Source organism: Anopheles coluzzii, assembly GCF_943734685.1.
Source record: "Anopheles coluzzii chromosome X unlocalized genomic scaffold, AcolN3 X_unloc_93, whole genome shotgun sequence".
NCBI lineage: Eukaryota > Metazoa > Arthropoda > Insecta > Diptera > Culicidae > Anopheles > Anopheles coluzzii.
This window is the reverse complement of record NW_026054528.1, coordinates 5001-12500: the sequence shown is the minus strand read 5'-3', so window position 1 is coordinate 12500 and position 7500 is coordinate 5001. Positions and strand designations below refer to the sequence as shown.

The 7500-nt window shown below is 47.8% G+C and overlaps 1 long non-coding RNA gene and 1 other non-coding gene across 2 annotated transcripts in view; one reads left to right on the top strand and one right to left on the bottom strand.

Annotated features, from left to right (window-relative positions):
• LOC125908245 (5.8S ribosomal RNA) overlaps positions 1–68 on the bottom strand; it is a 158-nt gene extending 90 nt beyond the window's left edge. The window contains exon 1 of the ribosomal RNA XR_007453329.1: positions 1–68. This exon is cut by the window's left edge and continues 90 nt beyond it. This is a non-coding gene — a ribosomal RNA (5.8S ribosomal RNA).
• LOC125908241 (uncharacterized) overlaps positions 1–7500 on the top strand; it is a 23442-nt gene that overhangs the window by 13683 nt on the left and 2259 nt on the right. The gene's annotated exons all lie outside the window — the stretch shown is intronic.

Genomic DNA, 7500 nt, shown 5'->3' with positions numbered 1-7500 from the left:
ACATTATGACGCGCATTTAGCTGCGGTCTTCATCGATCCATGAGCAGAGTGATCCCCTGCCTAGGGTTTAAAGAGTGCCTTTCGGCGCCGAGTGGCGTAACCGCGTTCAAAGTTTGGTATGCAACACACTCGACCTGCAACAATGGGTTACTCAAACTTGTACAAGTACAAGTGTTTGTCTCTTACGAGACGTACTTGATATGCTCTCTACAAAAGCGTACCGCTAATGCAGGTACAAATTAATGTACGTCCCAGATAGTGACGATCTCTGGGAGGAAGAACCGTAAGGAACTCCCCACACATATCAAAACTACGGTTTGGGAGTGCATGTCGGCGCCGAGTGCAAGTTACCGCGTTCAAATTTTGGTATGCAGCGCACTCGACCTCCAACATAACACTTCAACCTTGTTATTACTCATTCAAAAACCACGTTAATGATCCTTCCGCAGGTTCACCTACGGAAACCTTGTTACGACTTTTACTTCCTCTAAATCATCAAGTTCGGTCAACTTCGGCCGTGCCAACTGCAACTCACGAAGGAATCGCGGAAGGTGTGCCTCCAGAGACCTCACTAAATAATCCATCGGTAGTAGCGACGGGCGGTGTGTACAAAGGGCAGGGACGTAATCAGCGCTAGCTAATGACTAGCACTTACTAGAAATTCCAGGTTCATGGGGGACCATTGCAGTCCCCAATCCCTACCTAAATGAGCATTTGGGTGATTTCCCGTTCCTCTCGGAATGGGGGCGCATAAGGCGAGAACACGCTGCTGCTCACATTGTAGCACGCGTGCAGCCCAGAACATAAGGGCATCACGGACCTGTTATCGCTCAATCTCATCTTGCTAAACACAAGTTGTCCCGCTAAGCAGGGCAAACTAAGTGACGGGCACCCGTGAGGACACCCGCCACTCCTAACGTCAGGTGCGCCCGGAGGCACACTACTGACAGCGTTCTAGTTAGCTTGACTGAGTCGCGTTCGTTATCGGAATTAACCAGACAAATCATTCCACGAACTAAGAACGGCCATGCACCACTACCCTTAAGTTTGAGAAAGAGCTATCAATCTGTCTTACCTCAATAAGTTCGGACCTGGTAAGTTTTCCCGTGTTGAGTCAATTAAGCCGCAAGCTCCACTTCTTGTGGTGCCCTTCCGTCAATTCCTTTAAGTTTCACTTGGCAACCATACTTCCCCGCGAACCCGATTTTGTTTCCCGGAAGCTACTGAGAGCACCGAAGGTAGGTAGCGTCTCCCAATTGCTAATTGGCATCGTTTACGGTTAGAACTAGGGCGGTATCTAATCGCCTTCGATCCTCTAACTTTCGTTCTTGATTAATGAAAGCATCCTTGGCAAACGCTTTCGCTTCTGTGGGTCCTACGACGGTCTACGAATTTCACCTCTCGCCGCCGTAATACCAATGCCCCGACTACTTCTGTTAATCATTACCTCTTGGTCTATTACAAACCAACGAAACCACTCAGACCGAGGTCATGTTCCATTATTCCATGCAAAAATTATTCTCGGCCAACGCCGGCCCGGAGGACCGGACGCTTTGAACTAGCCTGCTTTGAGCACTCTAATTTGTTCAAGGTAAACGAGAGTTCCCGGGCACCATGAAGCTGGGGTCGAACAAGACCTTGACCGACGAGGTCGCGGCGACAAGTCCTGACCCGTCACAGGAGTAGAACGCCCAGGTACACCATTGTGAGTCGCAGCCGCGAGCGCGTACACGGACGGTCCCAACCGAGAGGCCGGGCGCCCGCGACGGACGCGAGTCTGGACGGGGTATCAACTTCGAACGTTTTAAACCGCAACAACTTTAATATACGCTAGTGGAGCTGGAATTACCGCGGCTGCTGGCACCAGACTTGCCCTCCACTTGATCCTTGCAAAAGGATTTATGCTCAACTCATTCAATTATGGACCATCGTTAGAGAGGTCCATATTGTTATTTCTCGTCCACTACCTCCCCGTGCCGGGATTGGGTAATTTACGCGCCTGCCTGCCTTCCTTGGATGTGGTAGCCATTTCTCAGGCTCCCTCTCCGGAATCGAACCCTGATTCCCCGTTACCCCGTCGCAACCATGGTAGTCCTCTACACTACCATCAATAGTTGATAGGGCAGACATTTGAAAGATCTGTCGTCAGTCGCAAGCGACCGTACGATCGGCATCCTTATCCAGATTTCAACTCAAAGCGCCCGGAGGCGATTGGTTTAACTAATAAGTGCACCAGTTCCGCCGACCCGGAGGCCAACAGTCCCGGCATAATGCATGTATTAGCTCTGGCTTTTCCACAGTTATCCAAGGTAACTGTTTGGATGAGGATCTTGTAAATATAGCTGTTATACTGAGCCTTATGCGGTTTCACTTTCTAGGAAGCTTGTACTTAGGACATGCATGGCTTAACCTTTGAGAACGAGCGTATATCACTGGTAGGATCAACCAGAATTCGAGTCAATTGCTTGAACACGAACTACACTCTTGATCACGCGAGGCGCAAGTCCCCCGTGACCACCGAGATTTGTTCTGCGACGCCAGAGCGTCCGTTGGCGCCACTCGATAGACTGCACAAGCAGGCAACGTCGGATGCATTGCACACGGCTAGCGGATCTCTCTGCACTGCGTCGGGTGTCCCAACGTATGTCTGGAGACATTGCTATGCCGGTACGGCACTCTGCGCACTCTTTCTTGTCCTCTTCGAGCGACGGGCCTCTAAGCGGGGGTTGTATGCCGGTACGACACATCGACTGGTACATTGCACGCACTAACGATCGCTCTGCACTGCATGGAACTCATTCGTAACCACCGTGACGGGAGACTTTGCTAGTACGCACGATACTCTGCGCATGTGTACATGTTTTACAACCCAGCCAACTTGAGCACCTAGGGAAGTTGTGATGCCATCTGAACACCCACCGACTGATGCATTGAACGGCCTAAAGTTGACCTTCAATCCGAACTGGCACTCTGCGGCGTGGAGGCAGTGCGCGACCACTCCTATCCCAAACCAACAAAGCAAGGTGTATCCTACGTGCTCGGTACAAGCACACCACGACGGGACACATTGAACGGTTCAGCGATCTCTCTGCACTAGTGGAAGAACTCCAACGTGATACGGGAGACTTTGCTACAGCGGCTTCTCTGCACTTCTGGGCTACCACCTTGTGACGGGAGACATTGCTAGCGGTCACTCTGCACTAGTGATGGTACACCACCGTGATACGGGAGACATTGCTAACGGCCACTCTGCACAGGTGCCAATACCACCTTGTGACGGGGAAACATTGCTAGGAACCGATCGGCATCTCTGCGCGATTACTTGACGCACACCCAACTAAGTCAACTGTTGGACTTTTTCGTAATCACGGCGGGGACACATTGAACGAGCTCTAACGGATCTCTGCACGCATGGAACATGGTGGCGGAATCATTGCTAGAACCGAACGGCGCCTCTGCGCGATGTACAAACAAGCTCAACAGGAACCTCGTATCGCTGCCGAGCCGGAGCTCGAACAACTTGGACTTTCACCTCTAATTTATATCAACTCACCACTCCCCCGAGGGATCCGCAGAATTGCTTCTGGGTCCCGTATCGTTATTTGCGATTCGTGTTTGCATTACACTAACATTGAACTATTCCAACTTGTTTATCCGCATGGCGAACATTTGCTGCATTGAACATTAAAGTTCCACTTCGCTCTCCCCTACGTGGGTCTGAGCTTCACTCTCAGGGAAAAAATATGCACATTGGTTAGGGAAACCCGGTTTCATCACGCTATGTGCCCTGCACCACCAGCTTAGCGTGAATGCTTCGAGTTTCCCTAAGAAGTTCGATTGGTCTTGCAGAGTTTAAAGACAACGAAGCTTAGTTTCAAGCAATGATTTAATATACGCGTATTAAAAACCCTTAACTGTTACAACTTTTATGCTTGAAACCATCGCAACGAAGTCTTTTGGGTCCGTAGACCGTGATGTACTGCTCCAGGAAACGTTTTGAAAGAGTGAGAACTCAAAATCATAGGTTAAGATCATCGGCAGAACCCACCAGACACCACTTTTGCTTCATAAGTTCGGCCTATAGTCATATGACGATTTTCATCGGGGAGGGGACGTATGACCCAAACGGGGGCTTATATGACCCACGGACACTGGCAAACCATGCTCCTACGACTAAATAGAGGTTAAAACTACGATTTGGTGAAATCTTCATTTTTGACCTCGGAGCAAGGTACCTTCCCTATAGTAGGCAATGAGTAAATGATCATAATCCCAGGAGGGCAAAAAATGGGAACCCGAGAGGAAAGCGCTGTTGGCGCGCCTAAGCTAGTGGCCCGTAGAGTAAAAAGGGTACCCCCAACAAAGTTGTCGTTTCACGTTCTGGTTTCACTTTTCATCATCTAGGGTGCGTTCCTGACACGTTTTGAGGGGTTTTAGCAAAAAAAAATTTTTCGACTACTCGAGCTCTCTGGCCCGTTCGGTGCACATTTTTGAAAAAGCTAGGGAGCTGCCCCTAGGTTCGGGGTGTCACAAAATGTGAAAAGTGGTCGAAAAACCACTATCCAGAATCGGATGTAGAATCGTTAGACGAACTTAAAATTGTTCTACGACACCCATCTGCGACGTTTTAGTATTCGAGATATGGCCCGTCCTAGGTCTGACCGAGCAATTTTTGTTCCGCGCACTTTGTGCACCGTACACTTTGATGTTTGTATGAAAAAGTACCCTACCTAGGGACGCGTAGAGCAAATTTGTACCCCCGGGAATGTTGTCGATTGACATTCCTGGTTGCACTTTTCATCATCTAGGGTGCGTTCCTGACACGTTTTTAGGGGTTTTAGCAAAAAAAAATTTGTCGACTACTCGAGCTCTCTGGCCCGTTCGGTGCACATTTTTGAAAAAAGCTAGGGAGCTGCCCCTAGGTTCGGGGTGTCACAAAATGTTGAAAAGTGGTCGAAAAACCACTATCCAGAATCGGATGTAGAATCGTTAGACGAACTTAAAATTGTTCTACGACACCCATCTGCGACGTTTAGTATTCGAGATATGGCCGTCCTAGGTCTGACCGAGCAATTTTTGTTCGCGCACTGTGTGCACCGTACACTTTGATGTTTGTATGAAAAAGTACCCCTACCTAGGGACGCGTAGAGCAAATTTGTACCCCCGGGCATGTTGTCGATTGACATTCTGGTTGCACTTTTCATCATCTAGGGTGCGTTCCTGACACGTTTTGAGGGGTTTTAGCAAAAAAAAAAATTTTCGACTACTCGAGCTCTCTGGCCCCGTTCGGTGCACATTTTTGAAAAAAGCTAGGGAGCTGCCCCTAGGTTCGGGGTGTCACAAAATGTTGAAAAGTGGTCGAAAAAACCACTATCCAGAATCGGATGTAGAATCGTTAGACGAACTTAAAATTGTTCTACGACACCCATCTGCGACGTTTAGTATTCGAGATATAGCACTTTGTAGGTCTGACCGAGCAATTTTGTACTGAAATGTATGGTGAACATGTAATTCATTAAATAACATTGACTTGCATCGTGCCCTACTTCATCGGCACAGCTGTTATTGACTATCTTTAGTGGAAATGGATTGAGTTTGACCATTTTAAGCCCATTTCCCTATGCCGTGCACCAACAGTTGTGTACCGATCAGGGAAAGTACGCTACGTACGCGTTCATGGATGTCGATGTTGGTACAAGTTGCCTTTCGGGATAGCCGTGCACCAAAACTGTTGTACCGATCAGGGAAAGTACAAGACGGAGGGTGCAGCTCGAGCGTACGCGTTCATAGATGTCGATGTTGGTACACTTGCACCAAAATTGTGTACCAATCAGGGAAAGTACAACACGGAGGGCGCAGCCCGGGCGTACGCAATCATGGATGTCCATGTTGATACAATCTACGTGTACGTACCTAGTTTTTGTAGGAAAAGTTGCAATTAAGTGCTTGCATGCTTAAAATGCTCATCTCAACCGGTCACCTTTTTGGCCTGCCCTTTTATAACAGAAACTAGAAAGATACTCGAGATTTTTGTGTTTTTCCATTCGCCCGGGACGACGAAATGAGCTATGTGCACATCGTGCAGAAAAATTGTCTTCGCCACGCATGTTTTTGTCCATCCACTCATATAATCACCCGCATTTGTGTTCAACACGGACGGCGCAGCCCGAGCGAACGCGTTAATGTTTATGTTTGTACACACTGCTTGTACGATTCTAGGATTTGGTAATTGCGTCACAGTGCCCGACCGTCGCGGACACCATTCTTGGACAGAAGTCCTAGTACGTAGAGTACTTTCCCTAGGTATGTGCTCGTTCGTGACTATCGTTGCGTGCTTACGGACACGCTTGGGTATGTTTACCATACAAGTTTACTAGGGAAACCTGGAAGGACGCTTGCCCTCCCGTCGCGGACACCATTCTTGGAAAGAAGTCCTAGTACGTAGCGTTCCTTATTTTACTTGATCAGTTTGTAATGCATTCGCTTTGTTCCATCGACTTCTGCTACTGCTCACTAAGGGGTGTTCGTTTGCGATGTGTACGATAAGCAACTGTCTATCGTAACCAGCAGTTAATCAACACTTTTTACCCAAGTCATAGCAACATAGAGTACTTTTCCTAATCGGTACACAATTTTGGTGCACCTCTAACCTCGCCGGCACTTTATCGTTACGTTTTGTGCACAACCTAGGGACGTGGTGTAAGTTTCATGATTTTTATGTTTGATTTGGTTTATTATGATTGAAAAATACGCTACGTCCAGAAATTGGAGCTCGACTACTTCCTCCATGTGGCGAAAAAAGTTACTGGGCAACGCCTAGCTTATGCCCCATTTGTACTTCAATTTTCATTATCAGGTTTGAAAAATACGCTAAGTCCCAGAAATCTGAACTCGAATACTTTTGCCACGTGGCGCCAAAAGCTACTGAGAAACGCCTAGCCTTTTACCCATTTATAATTTAGTTTTCGTTATAAGTTTTGAACAATACGCAAAGTTCCAAGAATCTGAACTCGAGTACTTTTTACATGTGCCGCCAAAAGCTACTGAGCAACGCCTAGGTTGATACATTTTTGGTACATGGAGTGTATGCATGCAGGCGTACTGCCGTGCTAGACCGGAAAATCGATCTTGCTACTAGAACGTAAAGTAATTCCCCTAGATAGGTGCTTTTGCATGCCTCTGATCGACGACCATGCAACGTGCGACACGCGTAGCTAGGCTTCCCCAAACAAATTTCCTAGAATAGCACCAAATTGCACACTTTCAGGGGTATATTTTGGTACCGTGTACCGTGCATGGTACAAGTATCAGTAGCTCGTGCAATTTATTTTGCATCGTGTTGCGGTTGCTGGTGCGTCGGGATAGGAGTGTTTCGAGACTTTCGCCAAGCGTTGGTGCCATTTGGTGGATAATTAATGTTCTAGCCACAATAAACGTGCCACATAATGCCAATAAGGAAAAAGCCGATTTCTAGGAACTTCCAGTCAGAATGTTTGCCAT